General features: G+C 45.9%; 1 long non-coding RNA gene across 3 annotated transcripts; it reads left to right on the forward strand.

Moving 5' to 3' along the window:
- The first annotated feature begins 832 nt into the window (after positions 1-832).
- On the forward strand, positions 833-8,345 carry LOC141573133 (uncharacterized). 3 transcript variants are annotated; one of them, XR_012498730.1, is made up of 4 exons: positions 840-1,307; positions 2,032-2,801; positions 5,625-7,680; positions 8,148-8,345. It is a non-coding gene; the product is annotated as an uncharacterized LOC141573133 (long non-coding RNA). The 3 variants fall into 3 exon arrangements; XR_012498729.1 differs by having other exon boundaries at positions 833-1,307; positions 2,032-7,680; XR_012498731.1 differs by lacking the exon at positions 5,625-7,680 and having other exon boundaries at positions 845-1,307.
- The last annotated feature ends 18,518 nt before the right edge of the window (positions 8,346-26,863 follow it).

The raw sequence follows: 26,863 nt of genomic DNA on the forward strand, positions 1-26,863 counted from the left end.
AGAATAACGGATTAGAAAAACATAGATGGCTCAAATTCACCAATTCATTCATTCACTTGCTCACTCATCAATTAACAAATAATATACTGTTTGCTACGATGCCCCAGGCACCCGAGATACAGAGTTTGAGAGACCTGTGGTGAGAAATAGAAATAGTGGCATCTGGGGTGGGGAGTGCAGACTCTTATACCTGCAGGTGGAGGCGAAAAAAAACTTTCAGGAGCTGCAGAAGAGAGAAGGGATGGAACCCTGGCACAGGATAGAGGATACAACAGGTAAAAAGACATCAGGTCAGGGAGCAGAGAGTCCTCTGGTCAAAAAAAAAAAAAAAAAGAAGACTAAGACACTAAGAGCCGAGAAATGAATGGAAAAGTTTTACTGTCAAACAAAGACCCCCATCCAGTGCAGGTCTAGGCTCTAGGGGCTGAGGTTGGAGAGAAGAAATGGGCAACTTTGAAAGCTGAAAGACCACGGAACACTTCTGTCCCAATTTCAGAGAGCAAAGTTGCTGCGCGTGGCTCCTGGGCTTGTTGGCTAGGTAAGTCTTGGACTTGCTAGAAGTGATTACCTGTGGGTGTTGGAGAACTTGGCTCCTCTGCCCTGCACGTGAGGTGCCCCCGTTGGGATCATTATGGTGCCCAGTTAGGCATACACAGTTGTCAGCAGGTCAGGGGGCAAGGGCAGTGTTTATCATATCAAGGAGGGTGGACAGAAACTGTAAGGGGGGAGTTCCTCTGATCCAAACAGTCCTTGCTTTTGCATGTATTCTGAGCTTTTGTGGTAGGAAGAATCATAAAATGTCCCTGCCCCAGTGTCCTGTCCTAATCCCAGGGCCTGGGAATATGATGTGCTACCAACCCTAATTGTGTGCTATTACATGGCAAAAGGGATTTTACAGATGTCATGAAGGTTACTAATCCATTGACTTAATAAAAAAGGGACACCATCTGAGTGGACCTAATCGAATCACATGAGCTCATTAAGAGCTGAGAGTTTTATCTGGCTGCTAGCAAAAGGGGAAGTGTGTGAGACTGAAAACATAAGACGGATTCGATGTACGCTTGCTAACTTAGATGGTGGGGGTCACATGGACGGAACAAAGAGCCGCCTCTAGGAGCTGAGCTGAGAGTGACTGCTAGATAACTGACAGCAAAGGAAATGGGGACTTCAATCTTAAGTTGCATGGAGCTGAATTTTGACAACAACATGAACGGAATGGTTCTTCCCTAGAGCCCAGCCCAGCCGACGTCTTTTCAACCTGGTGATGCCCAGAGCAGAGAACCCAATTGACCCTGACCTACAGAACTGTGAGTTAATAAATGGGTGCTGTTCGAAGTGGCTACGTTTGTGGCATTTGTTATGCAGCAATAGAAGCTAACACAGCCTTCTGTCGGACATTGGGTTGGATAGTCTGGAGACCTAGCAGCTGCCTTCAAAAATCTCTCCATTTCTGGGGTCAGTAACTGCAGGCTGGTGCAGAGAAATGCAGGGTTAAAGGCTAAATAAGTGGGGCACGGGAAATCTCTGAAAAATCACTACGAAGATGTTCTGAGAAGAGAGGGGGCTATGGGCAGTGGTGATGAGGCACGGCGTCAGCAAAGAGGTGGGGGCTCCAATGATAGCACAAACCCCAACATCCTGGGGCCCCAAGGATGCTGTGGAGGGATGGGCATGCTGGTGGGAGCAATTCCCCCTCTCTTTCTTACGTCAAAATCAATGGACAAAGAATCAAGAAGTGAGACTAGTTAAGGAGAGGATATAGGGCTAAAACACCTTTTGCTGCTAAAAATTAAAGGGCTGTTCCCTACGGTGTTTATCGCAGATATTTTAATGACTGTATCTGTTTTGCTGTAAAAGATGCTGCGATTGGCCAATTATCCAAAATTCTGTTTCTTTTCAACAGTACTTAATAAAAAGACAGTGCATTAAAATAAAAGGAATGTGTCGGAACCCAGGGGAGGTTAAGCTGTCAGCCAGCTGAGGCAGGCCCTCTCTCGGGAACAGATTAATTCCTTCTTTTTATCTCTGCAGACTCTTCCTCAGGACCCCATGGATGAGGATGTCAGTGAAGAAAATGCACCTACTGCAGATTTCTCCCTTCTTTGAAGGGTGAGAGGTGAGGCTGGGGGACAGTCAGGCTGGGTGGAGGTTGAGTAGTGGCAGATGGGCAGAGGGAGGGACCAACGCTTACTCAAGTATGGCCTCAGAGGTCCCCAGAAACATGCTCTCCAAGGGGGTCATTTGTATCCTGCCAATTAGCATCTCCAAAGACCTTTATAAATGGATGACAGAAACATTCATTGGCTTTTGCCATGTAATGTTGCCACAGTAACAGTTTGCTTTGCCGTGACAGTGTGTAAATCCTCAGACTCATTGAACATTTGCCCTCTTCCTTCCCAACTGAAACTATCACAGCAAAGAACTGAAGACCTCAGTCCACGAAGAAATCATCCAGTGACAAAATATTTACAATTGCACAAGTCAGTTTCTTAGCTTCCATTCATTTGAGTATCTATCTTGAATACTGCTATGGTCTGAATGTTTGTGTCTCCCCCAAATTCATATGTTGAAATCCTAACCCCCAAGGTGATGGTATTAGGAGGTGTGGCCTTTGGGAAGTGATTAGGTCACAAAGGTGCAGCCCTCATGAATGAGAGTAGTGTCCTTCTAAAAGAGGCCCCAAAGAGCTCTCTTGACCCTGTGAGGTGACAGAGAAAAGATGGCTGTCTATGAGGAAGCAGGCCCTCACCAGACACTGAATCTGCTGGTGCCTTGATTTTGGAATTCCAGCCTCCAGAACTGTGAGTAATAAATTTCTGTTTTTTTTATAAGCCACCCAGTGTGTGGTATTTTGCCATGGCAGCCCAAACAGACTAATACAAGTGCCACAGACGCTGTTTTGGAGTTTGGACATAGATGGGAAACTGAGGAGGGATGTGGTATGGATTCAATCATCAGGGTATGACTAGCTCAAAAGGGCCCTTGCCTTCCCTTCCAGGTATCCTGTGGGTTCTTCTGTACGGGATATATCCCCAGCCGTTGCTGCAATGGCTCTCTTAGTCGTTGCCTGTTAGGAAGTTTCTACCTTGTGGCCTGCCATGACTTGTTCCTGACCACCTGTCTGATTTCATATTTGGAATTCTTCCCTGCATACTGATTGCTACAACCATCTCAAACAGTTTTCTGCTCCCTGGATACCCTGTGCTCTCTCTTCCCCTTTACTACAGCACTACTCTCTGTCTAGAAGCTTCTGGCAAACGTCTACTTATTCTTCAAGTCTCCATGCAAACTCTAGCTCGATTAAGCTTTCCATGACTCTCTCAAACATGCAGGGACTGGTTTGTCCATGCTCCCACCAACAAGTGATGGGCATGTCGTGTTGTAATTGTCTGTTTGCCCGTAAGACTCTCCATTGGACTCAACAACTCGAGGCAGAGATCCAGTTGGGTTTATTTTCATATTTGTATCACTAACAATTATACTTCCATACTACATATTTGATGACTGAATAACTAGAGATTACAGACTATTGTGTAGGTAACGTTTGTAAAGTGCCCTGCAAATATCTAGCTCATCCACCACAGGTGTTTGTTTAATGTTGGGCTTTTTGTGGGAAAGGAGTGATCACACTCAGAAAAAATGCAGACCGCTTTAGAGTGGAACTACCTGAAGTGCTAACATACCTGCGGGGAGAGTTTATTTGTGGTAGAAGCAAAACAAGAAGACTTTGGAAAATACAGCAGGTCCTCAAATAACTAACTTGTTTTGTTCAATGTCATATCTTTACAGCATTGATGAAACGCTGCAGGTCTCATCAGACCTGATGAGCTTAAGCTCTTAGTCTTGTTTACATCAGTTAGCCTGTGGTCAACTTTGTTTCATTATATGTCATTTTATTTAAAGTCGCAGAACCTATCAATGACATTAAGTGATGAACTTACTGTACTTGTGAGACACTGACCTGTTGAGGATTTTGGTTTATGATCTATTAGAGGAGAATAAAATATGTAGACACCCGTTTCCCATTGGCCCTGGTCCTCATCTGCAGTCTTACTGATTGCAAGCGCTGCCCGCTTTTGGCAAGGCAGGCAGTTACATCCTAGTAGCGCCTTTTCCAGCATCTGCACGTAAGTTATCATGTGCCCAAGACTGTTTTGCCCATTGCTTACCAGCTCACAGCAACTATGCTTATCAATGACAAGCAAATCATGTGTTAGTTGTCACTTTTTTTTTTTAACTCAACAGTGGAAAGAACAGATTTAGAGATAGAAAAGTCCAGACTTGACTCTGCCACTCTGTTATTGTGAGCTTACGCTCTTAGTTCCTCAATGACATCATCCTCAAAATGGGGAGACAACAATGACAGCAGTGACAGCCTCACAGGGCTGTAGTAACTGTCAAATGAGATACCTTACATGTTGTTAAAAGACAATTTTTCAAAAGTGGTAAAATTAGGACTTTTATACAACTGTGAAATAGACAGGTGTCCACGATTTTATTTAACTCATTAATTAATGAGAAAACCAGTAAAATGTTCAAAATCGGTTCAGAGGAGAATCCTAAGAGTAGACACATATAGTCAGTCAGGGATACTGGGTGAATTTACTAATAAGTGCAAAACTGCCTTCTGTGGGGGATGTGGGGGTGGTGGTGGTGGTAGTGGGGGGATCAATTGCACCTCAACTGGACAAAATTCACTTGCATCTCTCTGGACAAAAATCACTGCATTACTATCAGTTTTCTAAATTTACAAGATTATAAAATAGCTCTTAGAGCTGGTGAAGCAATGTGCAGATGGTCGTTTCCTTTTCTCATTTTCCAGTATAATATCTGACCTAAACTATGGGTTCAATAAATGCTTGTGGAAGGAGGATGTCGACCACTAAACCTGAAAAATCATTTCAATTTTTGTATTTTCTTCTTAATCTCCAAGGCTGTTTTTGAAAACTCCTATGTTACTTTCTAATTTTTAAAAAAGTAAAATTATGACACTCATGCAAATATAAAATGAACGGGTGTCAAAGATTTTATTTAGCGTATAGATTAGTGCAGACACCAGTAAGATAGTACAACTGGTTCAAATGAGAATCTAACTTAGATTTTTATTTTCCACAGGATACCTTTCCTTTGTATGGCCACGAACAGGCATCTGTACTTTCCTAAGGACAGGGCAAATCTGTGTTTTCAGTTTTCTAGAACTTCATTCCCCACCGCCCCCCTAGAGTTGTTCAGTAGCTTAGTCAATCAGAGACAATTCGAGGGGCACACCATTCAGGTAGACTCGGTTAACTCCGGAAGGTCCACTCGAAAACCCCCAGCACTCTATGCAAGGACACCAGGATTCTCTTTTGCCCATTGCCAAGTCTGACCATTTTTCCTGCCCTCCGAGAGCTGGGTATTTCTGTCCCTGAACAATCCTGTTTTGTTCTCTTTTGCTCCTTGACAATCACATCACGCCTTGATCCTACGCCTCCCACCCCACCCTCTTCTCCTCTGGACCAGTTCCCAACCCATTCCTACCAATCTTTAGGAAAAAAGCTATCCCTTCCTTTTCAAGGACCCTTCTCTTCCAAAACCATTGTCCTCTAACTAACTTCCCTCTCTTGTTTTTTTTTTTTTTGAAGGAGGGCGCAGCTCACAGTGGCCCATGTGGGGATCAACCAGCAACCTCCGTGCTAACAGCACCACGCTCCAACCAACTGAGCTAACTGGCCACCCCTTTTTTTTTTTTTAATGGTTCCCCTCCTCCTTTTCCATGGCTCCTGCTCCATAGCTTAGAAACATCTTTAAATCCCTCTTAATTTAAAAACAAACAAAAATACGAAATTGCTCACCTCTATTTGTGCAGTAACGCTGCGTAACGTAAAAACCTTGAGATTTCGATGGCTTGCAGCAGGGCTCAACAAACTTTTTCCTTAAAGGGCCAGGTAGTAAATATTTTAGGCTTTGTGGACCCCATGTGGTTTCTTCTTTACAACTCCTAAAAAAATGTAAAAGCCATTCTTAGCTTGTGGACAGTATGAAAAGAGGCTGTAAGCCGGATTTGCTTTAGAGAAACAAGCATTTGTTTTTTTATTCATGTCTCTGAGGCAGAGTATAATATCCACCCTTCCCCTCATTGATGGTGGATGTGGCCATGTCATTGTTTGGCTGATGCACTATTATTAGCAAATGAGGCATGAGGTGAACATACCTTGGATACCTACTGGTCCAACAAGGATGAAAGACAAGGAGCAAACCTGGACCTAGACCCCAGCTTGGAACCATGGCCAGCTGGGCCCAGTTTAGATCACCCAAGCCTCAGCCAACCTGTGATGTGCAATATGGATGACTACTTAAATGGCAACTGCCTATGTAGAGGACTTCGGTAATCGCAGTTACTTCTGCTTTGCTGGTGAAAATCTTACCAGTGTCCCTGAAAGTATGACCAGGGGCCACCTGCAAAATGTGATCAGAATCACCTGGGGTACTTGTAGATATCAGCTTCCTAGGGTCTCACCTTGGAGGTGGGGGGCAGGAACAAACTTTCCTCTACCCTCAAGGTTCTTCTGGCTGGTCTTGTTAAACACGAGACAGAGTAACGAGAGAAAATAACCAAATTTAATACATACATATGAGTATGGATGGGAACCCCACATGTACGAGAGGTTCAGAGATAGAAAGGGGATGGGGTATGTGAGACAGTCTAAGATAGCAATGAGGTAAGGTGCCTTGGGGGCTTCAAAGGGTCATTGCAGGATGATGAGAAGAGCAAATGCTTAGTAGATAGAAGCTTGTAAATAGAATAGACCCTATAGTAGGTCAAAAGAGGTTATCTCTGATAATCTCTTATTATAGGCAGGCCCCTCATTCAAGTTCTTCTAGGCTAAGGGAGAGGCAGAAGTTTCTCTTGAGTCTGCGGCTAAAGTTGCCTTTAGCTCAAAATAATCTGCATACCACAGAGGCATATCTTGGGGTGACTAGCTTGGAATCCCCACTGAGGGACTAATTTGGAATATTTGAAGGGAAGACTTAAGAATGTGCATTATCACTAAACTCCCTGGGGAGTTTGAGAACTTCTATCTCAGACTTTTCATGAGTTCTTTGGTTCAGGTGGGTAATAGCTACTTTTGTTGGGTACCTACCATGCACCAGATGCTTTGAGCGTATACATAATCTTATTTTTAAACCTTGTAACAGCAACTCTGTGAGGTAGGTCTGACTCTCCCCATCTTATAGCTGAGGAAACTGAGGCTTGGAGAGGTAAATAGCTCATGTAGAATCACATTCTATCAAGGCGCAGGGTCGCACTTACCCTGGGAGTCTTCTAGACCCTCTCTGCCTGCTCGTATGCTTAATTTGGTTTTCAGCTTTAATCTTCCTTGAGTTACAGAATTATGCAAATCAACCTGTGCAGTCAGTCCTTCGAGCCAAAAAAATACAGTGAAGCTAAAGAGAAGATAAGAGCAAGGCAAAGGGAGAGGGAGACCATAGTGCGAAGTTCTGCCTGAGGACTGTTGGGTGAAGGCAGGGAAAGGGCCAGGGAGGATAGGTTATTTCTGGCACCTGAGGACACAGAGAAAGGAGGGAGAGACAGGAGAAAGGTTCGCAAGGAAAACAGACCCAGGGCTGAAGGGTTGCGTGGTCACTGCAGTGCCTCATAATGGAGCCAGAACCGCCGAAGACAGCTAACATCCACAGGTAGATTACATTCCCGTAGAATTGCCTGGAGAGGGTGTTGTAAAGGATGGTTTTCAGCCCCCCCCAGATTCTGACTCAAGAGGTCTGAGTTACACCTCGGGGTCGTCCTCTCTAGTCTGATGTTGGTGTTTTTATGTCACATTTTGAAAAACACTGAACTAAAGAGCTGATTCACAAATACTAGATTTTCTCTTTGAAAAAAAATTACATGAGGAATATGTAGAGTTTAAATCCTAAAATGCAAAAATAATAAAAAGAAAAAAAATCACTTGAAATCCTAGCAGTCAAGGGTATACATTTTGATGTATATTCTCCCACATTTTTCCTGTGTGTGCGTGAGAATGCATCCCATATATAGATGGGGCCATACACCATGTATTACTCTGTAGTTTGCTTTTTGCATTGAACAATGCTATATATACATATTTTTTCTTTTTTTAAACTTTTATTTATCTGTGTTTTTCCAGGACCCATCAGCTCCAAGTCAAGAAGTTGTTTTCACTCTAGCTGTGGAGGGCGCAGCTCACAGTGGCCCATGTGGGGATCGAACCGGCAACCTTATTGTTAAGAGCATCACGCTCTAACCAACTGAGCCAACCGGCCACCCCTTGAACACCTTATCTTAACATTCCCTTCCCCATCAATAAATGTAAATTTACATCGTATTTATGGTAGATTTCAGGTATCAGTGGAGGTACTTGTTTTGGGGGATGGTCTGGGACTGTGTACCTCCTCCTCTTGCACTAACTTGCAAACACCTCTACCCTTGGGTAAGGCCAGAACTTGGGGCTTATTTTTGAACCCGTGTCTTGCATTCAGCTTCATTTTACAGAGTCCTGGCTGGTCTGGGAAGTGAGGATTTCTTGGTTGGTTCTGGGCAGGGAGCATCCTTTCCTGCCATTCTGGGTAAATGCTCCTGGGACTTCTGAAAGCAGTCAGGGGAATTTTTGGCTACTGACTATAAACCTGACAGTTGCTGGCTCCAAAGCCTCTGTGACTCTGCAAGGCTTGCAGCTTTGGGTTAAACCTAGTGTTCAGTGTTCATCCCGACTCCCATCCCCACCTCCCATCCACCGGAGCAACTTGGGACTGGGTTCAGGACTGACTCAAGGATTGAAACCATAAGCCAAGTGAAAACAGAGCAGTTGCCTTTGAACCACAGAAATGGCCTCCCCCGGTCGCTCCCAGAGGCCTCCTGCAACAATGCAAAGTTCAACTTTATGGCTACTTGGAAGTGCATTTGGGAACAATCAAGGGGCCTCTGACCTATGATCCCAAGGCCACCCTCTCTGCTGCAAAGACCAGGCTTGAGTCCTTGGAGCCAAGGGGAAAAAGACGTGTTCTAAGGCCTCTTTTTGAGAAGAAATAAACTTAAAATAGAATCACAAGTAAACTTTAAAAAAAAAAAAGTAATTGGGATAATTAGCTTCAGTCTGAGAGATAAACAAACAACAAAGCAAATTCTTTAACCTCCTGTTCAGGGCTGTAAAGGGGACCGCATTTGTATTTTCCTGGTACTTTTTATGACCTAGGGGCTGGCCTCTGCCTCCGGACTGGGGCCCGGCACAAAGCCTCGCTAATCACAGAGCAGTTTCGGAAATGAGGGTCTAGAATGGAATTTCCTCAACACGCCCTCCCTCCGTCCCTCCCTCCCTCTGTCTGCAGCCTCCTCACTGAGAGCTTCCCCCTCTGAAGGCTCTGGGCCCAGCTCTGGGTAGAGCTGGAGAACAAAGGAGCTGTTTCTCTGCCTTTTCCCCAGAGCTCAGCAAGGCTCCCATGGTACAAAAATTCAGTAAAAGCAACTCTTATGTTCCCTTCCCCGTGCGGGGACTGTCGGAGGAAAATATATCAAGTGCTGCATATTTATGGCATTTACTCTGTGTAAATCTCTGTGCGGGGAATACAAAATGTATATTGTAGCTAAGGGCCTTGCCCTCAAAGAGCTTACTGTTTATTAGGAATGTCACAACTAATCACAGCACAGGGGAAAAGCCAACTCACAATTCAAGACCGCAGTCCGATCGTTTTCCAGATGAAAGTTACAGGCCTTCAGAGCTCAGTTAGACGGGAGCTGTCTGTTGCTCATCTCTTCTGCTAGACAAGATCGGGGAAAACCCTGTGGTGGTAACGTCTCAGAAGATGGCTGCCGTTGTCTTTCCTTCCTTGTTATGCACACTCCCCCTCCCTCTTGGAGATGCGGAGGGTTTTTCTTTTCTTCCCTGAGTCTGGGTTGGCCTATGACTGCTTTGACAAATAGAATATGGTGGAAGTTATGCCGTGCCACTCAGTTCCAGGCCCAGCCTTTAAGAAGACTGGCAATTTCTACTTTTCTCTTAGGTCTCAGCTGACATGCTGTGAGGAAGTCCAAGAAACCACATGGAAAGTCCAAATGGAGGACAATTGAGGCTCCAGGACCATAGTAGCCACAGCTGAGCACCTGCCAATAGCACCACTTGCCAGCTACGTGCGGGAGCCATCTTGGCAATAGACCCTCCAGCCCCATGGGTCCACCTCAGCTGCCACTGCTTGGAGCCGATAAGAGCTACCCGGCCAAGCTCTGCCTCAGCCAAGCTCTGCCTCAGCTGCAACACTGTGGGCAAATCAATGTCAGCTGTTGCATTCATGCATTTTTATTCTCACACAATCCTGCAAAGACGGTATCATTAGTATTGTTAAGACAGGAGGATTGTAATGGTGGCACTAACTCTTCTATTTTGAGATTTGGATCTCTGGTATAATTTGATTTAACAAGTGTAATTTAGCTTGGGACTTTTTTTTTTTAATTGGGGAAGGGGAACAGGACTTTATTGGGAAACAGTGTGTACTTCCAGGCCTTTTTTCCAAGTCAAGTTGTTGTCCTTTCGATCTTAGTTGTGGAGGGTGCAGCTCAGCTCCAGGTCCGGTTGCCATCCTCTAGTTGCAGGGGGCACAGCCCACCACCCCCCGCGGGAGTCGAACTGGCAACCTTGTGGTTGAGAGGACATGCTCCAACCAACTGAGCCATCTGGGAGGCAGCTCAGCTCAAGGTGCTGTGTTCGATCTTAGTTGCAGGGGCGGAGCCCACCATCCCTTGCGGGACTCGAGGAATTGAGCTGGCAACCTTGTGGTTGAGAGCCCACTGGCCCATGTGGGAATCGAACCGGCAGCCTTCGGAGTTAGGAGCACGGAGCTCTAACCGCCTGAGTCACGGGCCGGCCTGAGCTTGGGACTTTTTGAAAGCTTTCTTTTTTTTTTCCTTCCCTTCCTTTCTGAAAATGTTAATGATTCTGCTTCCAATACATTTACTATGCATACCAGTTTAAATGTTTCTGTTTACTTCAGCCATGCAGGTCCTGTGAATTGGGGAAGGTTTTGCATCTGTATGGAATCCACTCCTAGCTCCAACTTAAATCTACAAAACATACGCAAAGGTCGCAATAACCAGTTTAACTGCTTCCCCCACCCCAACGGACAAAGCTGAACTCAATGGAAAATTCCACTACAGGCCGAAGCAATTTATATCCTAGAAATTGTTAGAAAATACAAAACTTGAGAGAAACAAAGACTGGACGCAGTACTTTCCAGCAAATTCTGCCCAGCCAACCTTTCTCTCACTTTAATAAATCTTCTGTGTTTCTACCTGCCTCGTGAATTCTTTCCTGACCTGCGAGCGAGCAGCCACAACAAACATTATCCCCATTTTGTAGAGGAGAGGTGGAGAGTGAAGAGGCTAAGCAAATTATCCAAGATCACACAGCTAGGAAGCGGAGAAGTCACGAGAACACAGCATGTGTTCTGGGGTTGGTGAATACACCGCTTTGGCAGGAATCAGGGATATTAATTAGGAATTTATATACATTGTGATATAAATTGTGATATAAAACAGGAAGATGGATGGGTTGAGATTGAATTAGGGAGGAACCCACGTGCCAGGATAAGAAGTTAGCACTTTATTTAAAAGTGGCCATTGAAGGCTTTTGAGTAGAAGTGACAGGATAAAAATAACTTAAACGGTTGAATGTTTGAAAGGACAAGGGGCTGTAAGCAGATGGTCCAGTCAAGAGATAGAGTTGTTTAGAAGGTAAGTAATGGGGTATTGCTGCCTAGGGTATCGGCAATGGGATGGAAAGAGACATATGTCAAAACCTTAAAAAAAAAAAAGCAAATGTTAGGATTCTGTGGCCAGTGGTTCCAAAAATTTGAATCAGAGAATGGTTTAGGTGATACCACTAAAGAAATTGATAATGCAGGAAGAGAGCCCATTGGGGAGAGAAGTACATCCTATGTACTCAAGAAGTTATTTGTGGAAATGGAACAGAATTGAGGAAGATGAATTTAGTGTTAGATATGTTGAAACTGAAGAGGTGACACAGAATGGAGAGGTGGAAATCATGGTCCTACCCTCAAGCCACTTAGAATCCTGAGTTCTCTCTCTCTCTCATACACAGACACACAATCACACATACCTACACGTGTGTACCCACAATACACATTTGTACCTACACATACACCAGAGAGCAAGTAAAAGTAGTACATTATAAATAATAATAAAAAGAATAAACTGCCAAAACATTTGGTCTGAGGATAAATGCTGTAAGCCATCTAGAAAGGAAAGATGGAGCACCCAAAGGGGTTACAGCAGAATCAGGAGGAATCTTCCTAGAAGACGTGCTTGAGGACAAAGGTCTCAGGATGCGGAGGGACTGTGAAAAAGAAAGATTATTGTAGCTACTAGTACACATTCTGTGAAAACGTGACGCTCAGGGACCACAGAGTATTTCATCTCATGAATAAGTTTTGTACATTTATGAGGTTGATAAGTTTGGCTGTGATAAAGAACACTAACATGAAAGTCTCTGTAAATAAATTTGTTACATGCATCCTATCATTTTTTGAAGATCGCTTCGTAGAAATAGAATTAGTGAGCTGAACGGTGATAATTTTTTTCTTTAATTTTACTGGGGAATATTGGGGAAAAGTGTGTTTCTCCAGGGCTCATCAGCTCCAAGTCATTGGACTTCAGTCCAGTTGTGGAGGGCGCAGCTCAGCTCCAAGTTCACTGTGGATAGTGTCTACTTGGCCTAGCCACTCACCCCACTGGGTCTCAGTTTGCTCATTTCTGAAACGGCCACCAGTGGTTCTCAGTGCAGGGGACCCATTAAAATCACCAGGGCATGTAGAACATACCTTTCCCTGAGTCCCACTCCACACTGATTGAATCTGAATTTGTAGGCTGGGATGGGGCCTGGGAATGGGTATTTTAAAAGTGACCCGTGTGCTCTAATGCATAGTTTCGGGGAGAGCTCCCCTGAACCAAAAGATCTAAGGAAGGCCTTTGAATGCCATGCTACAGCTCTCATCCCGGCAGAGCTGTGGACACCACTGAGCCAGGAGAGAGGGTGAACCGGTGGTGCTGTGGCGGAGACACACCTTCATGCGTTCGTGCAGAGCCTCAGCTGAAGGTAGAAGGTGATCTGCTTCATCTCCACCAACGTTTACAGACCACAAGTCAGAACCAAACAAAATCAAGGCTCTCACTAGGGCAGCTCCTTCTCGATTCCAAGCTGGAGAGATCACGAGCAGTAAAACCAGGCAGCTGCTGGCTTTGGCCTTCTCTTCCAGTGTGAGGGAAGCAAAACTGGTGGTCTCCCTTTTGGGGGGTTTGTGGTTGAGGAGAGGGAAGTGGAGGTGGGGCACGACGACGGCGAGGTAAGACTAGGCCTGTGGCCTCCAGCTTCCTCTGGGCCAATGGGGAGCTGCCACCTCACACTGGCCAGGCTCCCAGCCTCCTCTGAAGCCTGGAGATTAGGGCAATTTAATCCTTTGCTCCTCTCCTCTGGCTATTTCTGTGGGGAAGGGGGTTGGGCCAGTTGCTGGTTCCCTCAGCAACCGAGCCTGGCCCGGCTCCATTGTGTGGAGGGCCCCAGCTGGGAAAAGCAGTGGGGGGAGGAAGGGAGGAGCCAGCCTTCCCAGGGCCTTCCCTTCTTAGAGGTGGAGGGAGCTGTGGACACGCTTGAGCCCTGGGGTACCGAATGGGGGGGAGCCTTTACGGTTCTCATCCCCCTCCCTGGGAGGAGAAGGCTAGAAAGGGGCCTGTGGGCACAAGAGAGCTCCTTGTTTACAGGCTGAAAGGGGAGGAGGTGTTAGAAAGAGGCCTGGGATCGTTCCCTTTGATGAAGAGGAGCACACCAGTTCCCGAAAGCCCTGCTTGGCAGCTGGTCCTGGCTCTCAGCCCCCAGTCCTCACGCTTGGCACTTTCTGACCAGCCCTGTCAAAACAACTAGGTGTTCTTAGCATTTCTATTTGAGGTGCTTCTTTAAGTCTTCTCCTTCTAAAGTCCCTTCTACTGCAGGGATGCTCAATCCTTTAACCTCTGGGGGCCGTGTGTCATGTCCCTGTTTTGCTGTGGTCCTCTCTCCCTCTCCCCCTTGCCTCTTGCATGTCTCCTGCTCCATGTCCATCTCTCCCCCACATTCCTCTTTCCCATTTATTTCCTACACCCCCCCACCCCCACACACGGCAAAAGCAAACGAAAGTCTCCTGTCCTCTGTCCTCTTTGCAGCCTTAGTTTTTGGCCAGGATAATAAAACTTCTGATGGCCTCAAGGGGGTCAATAAAACCATGCAGTCCTAACGACACCAGCAAATTTTGTGGACCAGGTATGCCGTATTTTTCAGTAAGGTACTGTCACTCGTCATTTTTAGAGATCATGGTTCTTAGACATGTGAGCTTCCAGATGTAAAAACATAGCCACCTTTCCTGCCATACCCAAGAGGTTAGTGTATTTCACAAACATGATTTAACTAAATCTCTTAAAAATAAAATAAATGGGGGGGGGCTGGTTGGCTCAGTTGGTTAGAGCGCAGTGCTTATAACACCCAGGTCGCCGGTTCGATTCCCACATGGGCCAGTGAGCTGCGCCCTCCACACCTAGATTGAAAACAATGACTTGACTTGGAGCTGATGGGTCCTGGAAAAACACACTGTTCCCCACTATCCCCCAATAAAAAATAAATAAATAAATAAAAATAAAATAAATGTCTTCTGGAGGGATACCTGGCTGTTTTTAGTAATTCCCATCATGGCATTCCTTAAGTACCATTGTTTCACCTGGAAAATATCATGATACTTAGTGTCACCTGCTTCACTGAGGGGCCTTTTCCTTGTTGGCTGCATCACCAACACAGAAGAGCGCATCACAGAACAGCACACGTAAACCCAAATCTTACCCATCCTAAGACCGATTCCCCCCACCTCACACAAACAAAAAGATCCCAGTTGGTTTCTCATGGGGAGGAAGGGGACCCCAGACCAGCATCTTTCTTACCACGGCCAGTACTGTCTTCCTCCGACAGTTCAGATTATCCACGAAGCACTTAATTTCCTTGGCTGCACTTTTGACTTCTACAAAATAGGGTTGCTCTTAGGATTAAGATATTCCTGTGTTTAATAAACATCTCGCACATGTGGGGTGTGTAATGATAGTAATTCTGTCTACAACCTTTTTGCCTTGGTGATGTGCTTGTGCGATCTCTATGGCTCACAATAAACTAGTGCACAAGGATTATTAACCCGGGTTTACGGACACACAGACCTGGAAGCTCAGGTAACTTCCATAACTTGCCCAGGGTCACTCAGCCCCTCAGATGGTGCAGTCTGGATTTGAACTCCAAGCGCTCAGCAACACGCAAGCTCTTTCCAAAGCATGGACTGTCCCTCCTGCATCCTGACTGTTAGAAATGGTTTGCCTACCCTGAGTCCCTGGAGGTTTGTTCTATGGAGACAAGTCCATTATGTCAGTGCATTTGAAAACAGCTGGAGGCGGTCCTTCAATGGATGGCTTTTAATGCCTATTAAGCAGGTGGAGAAAGAACAAAATCAATGAATAGAGATGTTTTTGCTCTCGAGTAAGGTTTGCCTTCCTGACTGTACCGTCCAGGTTCTCAGGCAAGGCTGGCCTTTAAAGGCCTTTGAGGAGAATTCTACACAAAGACGGAGGAGGTGGGTCCTCCCCTGCTGGTGTGATTTTAGGGGACATATCCTCCAGATCCAGATGGTTGAATGTGAAACGTGCCTGAAGAGCCAACTTTAAAGAATCATTCCTGTGAGTTCTTTACTCTGTCTACAGTTCTTTTTTCAAACGAATATCACTACCAGAAGGAAATCATCAGAATGATGGGGAGATAGTCCCGAAAAGCAATAAAGCATCTGTCTAGGGTTGGAGAGGAATGGGGGTGGGGGTGCTAGGAAAAGAAAGAAGGAGGGCCTCACTGTTCTTCCCAAGGAGTTTGGGAAATAGCTTTGACTTGGTATTTGTTTCATGATCTCTGCTGGGTTTTCTTGCACCTCTCTGCTAATTTTTGACCAAGAATGAAAAAGAGGTGATGGAGAAGGGGGTGTGGGTGAATGGTTGGGGATAAGGGAAAATAAGGCGTCGGCTGCCTAGCTGAGTGTGATGGGGGCATGAGAGGGAAATTGCCTCTCATTCCCAGCACACGTATGCACACATATGCCACATGCCACACACCCAACATACACATACCACACGCACCACAGCACAACAACACCCGCCCACATCACCATACACACGGCGCACACACCACACCTCTGCACCCGCTGAAGCCGTTTTAGAGAATAATAGTGCCACCTCGTGGCTGTTGACATGCAAAGACCCCTCCAAATCGTCACTGAAGGATACAGGACACAAGTTGTGTTCTTCTGTACTTATTTATTCTGCTTCCCTACAGGTGGAAGTCCCTCTTCTCTGTCCTCTCCTTTTCTGGGAAAATGAGCCAAAGCATAAGTGGACTTCTGAGAAGCGCTTTGTGGCATTCCTGGTGGTGCTGCGGTGGGAGACAATACTCAGAAAACAGCTTCCAAAGGGAAGTCCACATCCTCAGTGTGTCACTACCCTGGACTGTGCTTATTTGGGAAAGAAGCAGCAGGACTGAGGAGCCGAGAACGAAGAAGGAAAGTCCTGGTGTCAGGAACGGATTCCAGTCCCCGTCCGGCACTGTGCATTTCTTAGCTGTAAATGACCAGAAGAGGAGAAATGCGTACTATTGACGTAATCCATTTCTGCTTCTCTGAAGCTTGGTCTCTCCAGTCAGTAATGGCGCATCTCACGTTGCTATCATTAAGAGAAATGCCATCTGTTCACAACACTGAGTCCCCACCCTGTGTCAGGCACTGGACAAGGCTCTCTTCCGACTGCGGGTGATACCAGGGTCCATGTCAACACCCTCCTGGGGTCTTGTGTGCCTTCTGGGAACCAGGAAGCCCAGGGGACAGGTGCTCTTTATCTTCCTAAATCAACAGGATCCTGTCTGTAATGCGTATAACTGTCTTCCTGGTACATGACACGTGACCTGGGATGGCAGCTTTGTACGTAACAGGTATGGAAATATATATATATATGTAAGCACCTAATAACTACGACGAGGGAGCAACATTCGTTTTTAAGTGCTTTTGGGATTTTACAAGGACTCATTACAAGGCATCAGAATTTCCAGCTGTGAGATTTTTCATTTCTCTAGGAGTTCAAGGGGTTCTTTCCAAATGCTAAGTCGTGAATCCTCACAAAATCCCCTGGAAGTGACTGGCTGGGAAAGGGAACACTGATGGACCATTAATCGGAGTTGTAGGACATTAGAGTCAGGACAAGGAACAAGCTGTTCTTCAGAGCACCCCCTGCCCCCCAAGGCCGGAGCAGTAAAACTCCCTTGTAAACAAGGTTTTTACGCTGTTAGTTCTAGGTAAGGCAGACTCTTTACTTGCCCCAAGACGAGGAAGGAATAACATTCTGAAAAATATTGTGGGCTAGTCATTGAGCAGGGCACCAGGGGGAAGAGTTGGAAGGTTCACATCATCCCTTCTCCTCCTCTGCAACATTCAAATACAGGTACAATCAGCTTAAAATGATTCTCAAGAGAGTCACACAGATAGCCGTGCAGAAAGGAACATCAGATGGGCTGGCCGGGGGCTTTGGGCCGAAAAGCCATTTCCTCGCCTTCTCAGCTTCTCTTGGCTGTCAATGCTCCTTGGCTTTGTTGTCCCTTCCTCCATCTTTAAAGAGCATCCTTCCAATCTCGGCTTCTGGTCACAAACCTGGCACATCGCCCTCTCCTTTCATCTCTAGCTCTCCCTCCATTCCCGTCCTAATGAGACTTGTCATGACATGGGCCCACCACCCAGACAATCCAGGGTAACCTCCCCACCTCAAGACTGTCCGTCAGGTCTGCAAAATCCCTTTGCCTTGAAGATAACCTTCCCAGTTCTGGGGATTAGGATGTGGATGCCCTTGGGGGCCATGATTCTGCCTCCTACACTGGGACATCAATGACATCAAGAGGAGGAACTTCTATAATGTGGAAATCTTTCCATAATGTCCATTTCTCTAAATCCAAGAGAAAAGACTCAGGAGAATTTCACCCATGAGGTGCCCATTGGAGTTCTGCAGTGTGCGAATTGGAGCTGTGCTGCTTCTGTCCCCACCTTGGGGACAAGAGAGGCCATTCCTCGGACTCTCTTGAGCTAGGGGTGCGCTGACATCTTGGAGCAGCACACATTTCTTTTCCCCCAGAGCAGAAAAAGCCCTTCAACCTCTAGCTACACAGGTTGATGGGGAGATGGCCTTGTGGAGACAGCCTTGGCCACTGCAGTCACAGGGAAAGGAAAACGGTTTATTTAACAGCAGAAGCACATGGAGTTATTATTTTTTATTATCTCTAAGGAGACTGTTTCTGGCTTTGAGTTAGGAAGGGGAATCCTGATGGCAGCCACGCCCACCAAACGTAAGCGTTTCCTTCTGCTTCTCAGAGAACATCCCCAAGTCCGCACCATTCAGAAGGACGGGAGTCTCACCTTCCCCAGAGAGTGAGGACAGCGCGATAGCGTCCAGAACCTGCATGATGGTCCTGGTCACAAATCTGCCCTGTTGTCAGATCTGATGGTAGATTCTAGGAGCTGATCTGGTCCCCGAGCACATGGGTGCCTCTGGCTGTCCCTGTACGACAGCATGGACTCCTGTCCCCACAGGTCCTGAGCACATGAGATTTGTCGCTGCCCTTCTCTCCTGCTGTCTCCTTTGAAGTCCCCAGTGGGAGACTCTGCACAGAAACCATGGTCTGAAGTCACAGTGACCATTATACCCTCGGCATCCTGCTGGTCATGTCCCCTGGAGACCCGATTTCCTGCTCTCCTTTCCCTTTGAAGGGGTAAATGCCATCTCTGCAGTGTGGGATAGCCCCAAGTTTAGGATAAGCACCCTTTCCCTCTTCAGAGCCCTTACTTTTTATAGAGTTCTGTCAATCCTTTGATTGTATAGAGAAAAATCTTAGTGAGGCATGTGTCAGATGGGAGTCTGTTAAGTTGCAAAAAACACAAAAGACATGCCTAATGGGCTAAACCATCAGGGCAGGCAGGGTCTGTCAAGCTCAGCACTACTGACATTTTGGGCCCGGTAATTTCTTGTTGAGGGGAGGAGGGTTGTCTTGCACATTGTAGGGTGTTTTGCAGCATCCCTGGCTTCTAACCACTAGACCAGCAATTCTCAACTGGGGGCAATATTGCCTCCAGAGGACATTTGGCAATGTCTGGAGACAGTTTTGGTGTCACAGTTTTGGGTGGTACTACCGGCATCTAGTAGGCTGAGGCCAGTAAATATCCTGCTGCTGAAATAGCCCACAATTCACAGGACCACTCCCAACAACAAAAAAATTATTTGTCCCCCCTATTTCAATTGTGCCAAGATTGAGAAACCCGGGTTTAAGAAAATTGAAATGGACATTTAAATTGGTCCAACAGGATGGGAAGAGAATGCCATCCCCCAAACACAGAATTCATATCCTATTCTCTCTGAAAAATCTGGCTCCGTGCAGATAAAGCGAGAAATAGTTCATTTTAACTGATACGTCCCAGGATGAGCTGCCCTACTGGGGGCACTTCCTGGCAAGGGATTGGTGTGTGTGTGTGTGTGTGTGTGTGTGTGTGTGTGTGTGTGTGTACGGTGCAGAAGGGTGGGCACACACTTCATTTTAAGGGTGGCTGGGGAAGCATGGGGGACACTTAGATACCTACGCTACTACTTGGCAAAAGGCACGGCAAAAATTCCAAAGCCACCTAGTGCCGCTGCATTTGGGAATGTGAACATGGGGTAAATGCCATCTCTGCAAAACAACACAAATACTGAAAGGAGCAGATGCAAACACAGCCCACCCGCAACAGCAGGCATGGCGGTCTCCACACTCAGTACCTTTCGTTGTTTTGGATTTTTTTTTTTTTAATACTTAGTATCTATTGAAACACTTATAACTGAAAGTACATTAAAATATCACCCACTTGTACATACAAATGAAAGCAGGACTCAATTATGAAAAATAAGGGACAGATAAAGGGAAAAAGGAAAGTGTGTGTGCATTTATTTATGTACAAATCAGATACAAATCAACTGCTGGGCACTACAGGCTGTACTTTTGTTCTGTAGGTATAGTTGGGTGATGAGAAATGGATGTGGGTTGTCACCATTTAGAGTAGCTACTGGGTGCCTCCCACATCCCTTCCCCAATGACAACGGGTGGGTACAGGTTGAGGGGCGAGGTCAGCTACGGAAGGAGCCAAAGAAAGGAGAGGTTAATTAAAATCACAGTGTGCTCAGTTGCATGGTGCGCCTGAAAAAAAGGTTTTCAACCCTTTTTCTTTTCCACCTACCACTGGCTTGAAATCTAAGAACCCAAATGCATTTAAAACAACCGAGTACAGGAACATAAAAAGTCATTCTACGTTTCCTGTTCTACTTTTCTCTCTCCCTTTCAGGTCAAGGGAGAACACAGCCTCCAAGACCAGGTGCTCTCAGGTTCAAGTCCCTTAGAGAGCTGAGCAGCAAGGTCAAGAAGGAAAAAGAAGGGACGGGACAAGGCCGTCTTCCACAGACATCACATCCCAAGACAGGTTGGGTTATTAAAACGTTCTGGATTTTCTCAGGTCCTTTGATGACATTGTTTCACTAAAGCCGAAGCAGAGGGCATGTGGTGGAAAGAGGTGGGAGGGTTGGTGATTGTGGGTGAATGCCGCTGTGGCTGCACTGCCAACCCTTGTTAAAGATTTTATGTGGAAATTAATTTACCCATCAAGACGGACAGATTCAGGGCAGTTCTAAGTCATCGGGACTGGTTGCCTCGGACATTGCTCAAAGAGGGGACACTCACCCTCCTTCCACTTCTGAGCAATCCCAGGACAGAAACGCCACAGCTGGTCTCATGGCTGCTGCACTCCAGCACCCAGCACCGTGACAGCAAAGGCGAGGCCAAGAAGCCATGTCGCTGGAGCCCGTCTGCCAGGGTCCAAATCCAGGCTCCACCATTTAGTTCCTCTGTGGCCTTGGCCAAGTCCGCCAGCCCTCTGGCTTCAGTTGCCTCCCCTGTAATAGGCACAACAACACACCTCCATTGCAAAGGTCTGATAAGCAAAGTTGTTAGCCCAGTGCCAGGCTCATAGCGGGCAGTGTCTCAATAGTACCCACAGTTTGCATTGGGGTTCAAATTTTGTCTTGTTCAGCTTTCTAGTTTCTGGAGGGCCAAATATCTAAGGCATCTTACTGCTTAAAAAATTTTTTTTGTCATAACTCTTTGTCACTTTCATTTACATACTGTACAGATTATTTTCAAAGTGACATTTCAGAGGAGTTTGAATAGCCTTTGGTCCTGTTTCTGAACATGGGCAAGGATCTCTTTGGGGTACTCACTGACCCCTTCTAGGTGAGCTGCAGGTCCTGTCTGGCCAATGATGGGGAAGGCATGGGGGAGATATGACTGAGATGTATAGTATATAACACCCCTCACCCCCACTCCCCTACTTTCTCTTCCCCTGGGCAGAGGTGTCCCGGAAATTCATAGGTGCAGGGGCCTGAAAAACCTCTCATGCCCACCTTGGAATTCCTTCCATGTGTTTCTCAGTGAAGTCATTCTCCAGGCCTCCGTCTTTTCTTGGAGGTCCACAATCCATCTCTCTGCCTCTGGTTCTGTACATGAGAAATCACTCTAACAACTTAGAGTGGGAACAGTGTGAATACACTTAACGTGGCTAAACTGTGCACTTCAAATAGTTAAGACTGTACATTTTATCTTATGTATATTTTACCTCAATTAAAAAAATACAATCATTACCTGTCATGCAGGGTCTCAGCTCCCGCTCCCTGCACAAGAACGCAGGACATGGTGAGGCTAAAAATGAACACCCACGGAGCCATAGGTAGGGGAGTCATACCACTATATTCTCCTGGCGGCCGGGTTGGAGACACAGGAAGCCGGAGCCACACAATCTGCAACCCGCTTCTCTGCCAACCAACCTCACTTGCTAACTGCAATCCGCGCTTGCCAGCTCAGCCACGGCAGTTACATCAGTGGCTAATGGCTAACCGGTAACAGCTGACGGCCTACTAGTTACAGCGGATGGCCATCTGATTACAGCTGATGGCCATCTAATAATCGAGCCAGCACCTTTTCCTTGTGAGGCCGAGAGCCTGGAAACTGGTCTCTAGGACCCTGTCCCCATACTACCAAAAAAAGAAAAAAAAATTAGAGTGGAAGGGACCTAAGAACTTCATTCATGATTGACATGATTGACATTCTTTTCTGAGGCTCAAGCCCAGGGTCATATCTGAGGAAATGTCCACAAATCTCCAGTCTGTTATCTTTTCTTTTTGCTAGGTGTGGAAGTTTCAAAGGTCAGCTGACTGTAGGTTCTTTTGCTTCTGGGCCCGGAACCCTCCCAAGGGGGACCCCAGGTGGGCAGGAGGCGGGAGCCCCCCTCAGAGGAGGTCCATGGCATGTGGTCAAGCCCATGGCCAGGAGTGGTGCTTCTCACCCATTGTGCTTTCTGGCACTAGGGTCGCAGCAGGTGAGGATGGGAGCAGAGAGAGGAGTGACCACTGCAAGGGCTTGTTCACGCCTTGGCTGAGCCTGGCTGCCAACCACTGCTGCCCTGGCAGCCTTTTCTTATGCATTCCTTAGGTTCCCCTGGCAGCTCCCCTTCTGCACCCTCCCACCCTTTTCTCCCCATCATTTAGTAAGCCACAGGCTAGGTGGGGGAGGCCCTGAGTGTGTGTGGAAACTCCAGGTTGTGGAAATGCAAAATCACCTCTTCAGTGCCTTCTTCCCACAGAAGACTGGGAAGGTGCTAATTGGGTCCTCAGAGCTGAGAGCCAAGGACAAATTCAAGCCTGTGCTGCCCTCTGCTGGGAATCTCAGCTCATGGCCTCCCCAGAACTCAACCAGAGGGAAAGCCGAGGCAAGGCCTGGCCCAGGGAGCAGGGGCAGGCCCAGGACTGGAGGAGGGCCAGCAGTCCTGCAAGGGGCGCCTGGAATCCCCGCAGGACCCCACACACGTGCTTTGCTGGGTCCTCCCCTGCTCAGGGCCCTAGCGTTTCTCCCTGGTCCGACCCCTCCTCTGTGTGGGTGCAGGCTGGCCTCATTATAGCAAGTCATTTCCGGTGACCAGGACTGCACTCTTGAAGCCCTTTGGGCCAGGTGAGCTTCAACTGTCCCCCCAATCCCACTCTCCCCCCCCGCCCCGTGGGCTCTGGCTCTTGGCCTCCCTGGGGGTGTGGCCTCATCCTGCTTGTTGCTTCACGGTGTGCCCCCATCACCAGCGTGAATCTCTGCCATCACCACATGCCCCCGTTTTCTTTCTAAAACAGAATCCTCGGTGTCCTGTCCACCCTCAGTTCCCATCATCGCAAGGGTCTCTAAAGAGGTCTCCTGCTTCCAGGCCATTCCCACCTGACCCTGCAGCCAGACAATTTCCAGAACATCAACGTGATGCTGTCACGCCCCCTGTCTGATCTCCTTCAAAGTCTGCCAATAGCCAAGAGGGTGATTACAAAACTCAGCATGCAATACAGAGCCCTGCACGATCTGGTTCTTAACCCCTGGCTTTATCTGAGCTTCCTCCATGCTTACAAAAGCACCTTTGGCTGTGACTTGGCTTTTTATACAGCGGTGCTTCCAGGGACGGCATGTACAAGCGTGCTGAGCCAGTGTGCTGCCCACCTGGTCTTCCCCAACAGGCATACTTTGCCTTGCTGGTGGGTGTGCCACTGCGTGCCTTGAAACTGGATACCTCCCAGGGCGACAATGAGGTCAGGTGACACCAACGTGCAAAACCGGGCTTTAAGAAACTTAATACCTACTAGCAATAACTGATTCAAACGGGACCGTATCAGATGGCATCTTGCCCTTGTTCATAGCACCTACCAGCAAGCCACATCTTGAATGACAAAGTTGGTTTGAGGGCCAAGTTTAGTGCTGTTGGCCAAACTGCTGGCCAGTACCTGCTCCCATGGCCTTGACTTGTCATCGGCAGCTCAGGTGAACTGGCCTACTGAACTCCTCCCTGAACCGGGAGGTGAGAAGTCCTCACAGCTCAGTTGGGATATTTTCCTTTCCTTTCTTTCTCAACATTGTGTTTGCCCAGCTGGTAGGGGGAATGGCTGTGGAGGTGAGGGGTGAATCCCTAAGTAATGGGGGCATCTAGTGAGAAGAGACTACTAGATTCATGCTTTTTGGCTGAGAAAGTACGCAAACCGAAGCAAACTTGCAAAGGCAGCATATAAACAGATAAAAGCATAAGTGCTCTAGATGAGAAAGATGGGGAGCCCTACTCCCACCCTTTCGGAGAGAAGCTATTCTGAACAGTTTGAAAACCACTGGACTCAAGTATTAGGTCAACTATTAGAACAGGAAATTGGGGAGATCTAGCCACTTGCCTAGGCTGGGGCACAGAATAGATGACCCTGAGTTCAGACATACTAGAAGAATACGCGGATATTATAAAAATGATCGGTTTTTAGGGAAGACACTATATCTTTGTCACACAGTAGGACCATTCTACACAAAGTCGAAAGTAGCCAAACTAAAGCTTATGAGAATACTTAAAAAAAAACATTTTTAACACCTTTTCCTGTCCTAACTATGTTGAACATAATATAGCAATATTACTAATTTTAGGTCAACTCTATTGGAAAGTTTTGGAATGTGACCTGTGACTTTCACACTTAGAGATGGTATTTTATGTTCTCCTTTAAGAATGTTTCAATATTTAAAAAATATTTTTCATCTACTTAGAATGAAATATTAAGCCACACTGTTAACACCCAGAAATCACTGTTGGTTCTTTTCCTGCTGTGTCAGAAAATCACCAAGATCAGGCTACCAAATTCAAGATGCCATTCCTCCTGTTTCCAGTGTAGGATGTTTTCTTGCAAATTTCATTCAAACAAAGATGTTTATCTCTTAGACAGTGTTTAATAATTCATCAAATCCGAGCATTTAGTAGCGTTATACCACTCTTGTGTCGAGTCAGCATTTATTACTCAGCGATTGTCTCTCTCGTCATTGTTGGAGAATCAGCAGCAGCATTGTGGAAACAAAATAAGGGGCTGTTTTCTGGGTTTGAGTCATCCTGTCTGCTACTTGCCAGTTGGGTTAACCAGGGCGGATTAACGTCTTGGGTTAGCCTCACAATTAGTTTCTCCACATCTGAATTGCAAGGCTGTTAAAGGAGACCCTGTGTGTAAAACATTTGCACCTACCAGATAGAAAGCCGTGAGTCCCACCCCAAGGCGTATTGCTTTCCTTCCTTTGTATAACATTTACACCTTAAGCTCGGATAATATCGAACCACTTATTCTCCTAAAATAAGCAGATGCAAGCTGCCTTTTAACAAGTGAGTTTGGGGTGGAAGAGTGAATCGGAAGGGAAATAGTTTGCCCAGGAAAGTGGAACTTTCTTGCAATATATGCAAATTAATCGCAAATTATTTTTTGAGTATGTGACTCGTTTTAAAAATTACTTGCAAACGTTCACTTCCAGCCATGATGGAAAGATAGGACTGGATTTACTCTCCCACCTTAAAAACTTAGAAAACCAGACAAAATACATGAAATAGCTTTTAGATAATAGACAAGGAACACAGGACAGTGGTCCGCGAGGGAGAGAAACCTTTCTTGATGGGATCCTTTAAAGAACAAAAGTTAATTTTGAAGAAGTCCAATTTATTGTTTTTCTTGTGCTTTTGGGGTTGCATCTAAAAAAACCATTGCTTAGCCCAAGGTCACAAAGATTTACATGTTTCCTTGTAAGAGTTTGATAGTTTTAGCTCTTCTATTTAGGTGTATGAACCATTTTGAATTAAAATTTGTGTATTGTATAAGGGAGGGGTCCTTTTAGCACATGGCTATCCAGTTGTCCTAGGACTATTTGTTGAAAATTCTCTTTCACCACTGAATGGTATTGGTACCCTTGTCAAAAAAAGCAATTCATCATAAATGTACAGGTTTATTTCTGAATTCTATTTTACATTCCCTTGATCCGTGCCTAGCTTTATGGCAGTACCACACTGTCTTGATTACTGTAGCTTTGTAGTAAGTTTTAGAATTGGTTGAGTCTTTCAACTTTTTTCAAGATTGTTTTGGCTGTTGCAGGGCCCTTGCATTTTCATACGAATTTTATCATCAGCTTGTCAATTTCTGCAAAAAAGCCAGCTGGGATTTTGATGGGAATTGCATTGAATCTGTAGACCCATTTGGGGAACACTGCCATTAAACCATGTTAAGTCTTCCAATGCACGAACAAAGATGTCTTTCCATTTATTTAGGTCTTTTAAAATTTCTTTCAAATGTTTTGTAGATTTTTTTCATTTTGATGCTATTGTAAATAGAATAAAAAACGATCTCAATTTCACAATGTTCATTGCTAGTATAGAAATAAAGCTGATTTTTGTGTATTGATCTTGTATCTAGCCTGTAACCTGTTGAACTCATTTGTTTTTAAATGAATTTGTTAGGATTTTCTATATAATGAGACATGCCATCTGTGAATACATACGGTTTTACTTCTTCTTTTCCAGTACGGCTGCTTCTTATTTCTTTCTCCTGCCTAATTGCCATGGCTAAACCCTCATGTACAACGTTGAATAGAAGTGGTGAGTGAATATCCTCGACTGGTTCCCGATCTTAGCATTCAGTCTGTCACCGTGAAGTAGGATGTTAGATGCCCTTTAGCTTGTTATTTTTTGTCATGAAAGGTTGATGACTTTTATCACATGTATTTTCTGTATCTATTAAGACAATCATGTGGTAATTTTGTCCTTTATGAACACAGTACGTAGATGGTTATTATTCACAATTTTGAATTTGTGAACTTGCCAA

This window comes from Rhinolophus sinicus, linkage group LG09, assembly GCF_036562045.2.
Source record: "Rhinolophus sinicus isolate RSC01 linkage group LG09, ASM3656204v1, whole genome shotgun sequence".
NCBI classification, from domain to species: domain Eukaryota; kingdom Metazoa; phylum Chordata; class Mammalia; order Chiroptera; family Rhinolophidae; genus Rhinolophus; species Rhinolophus sinicus.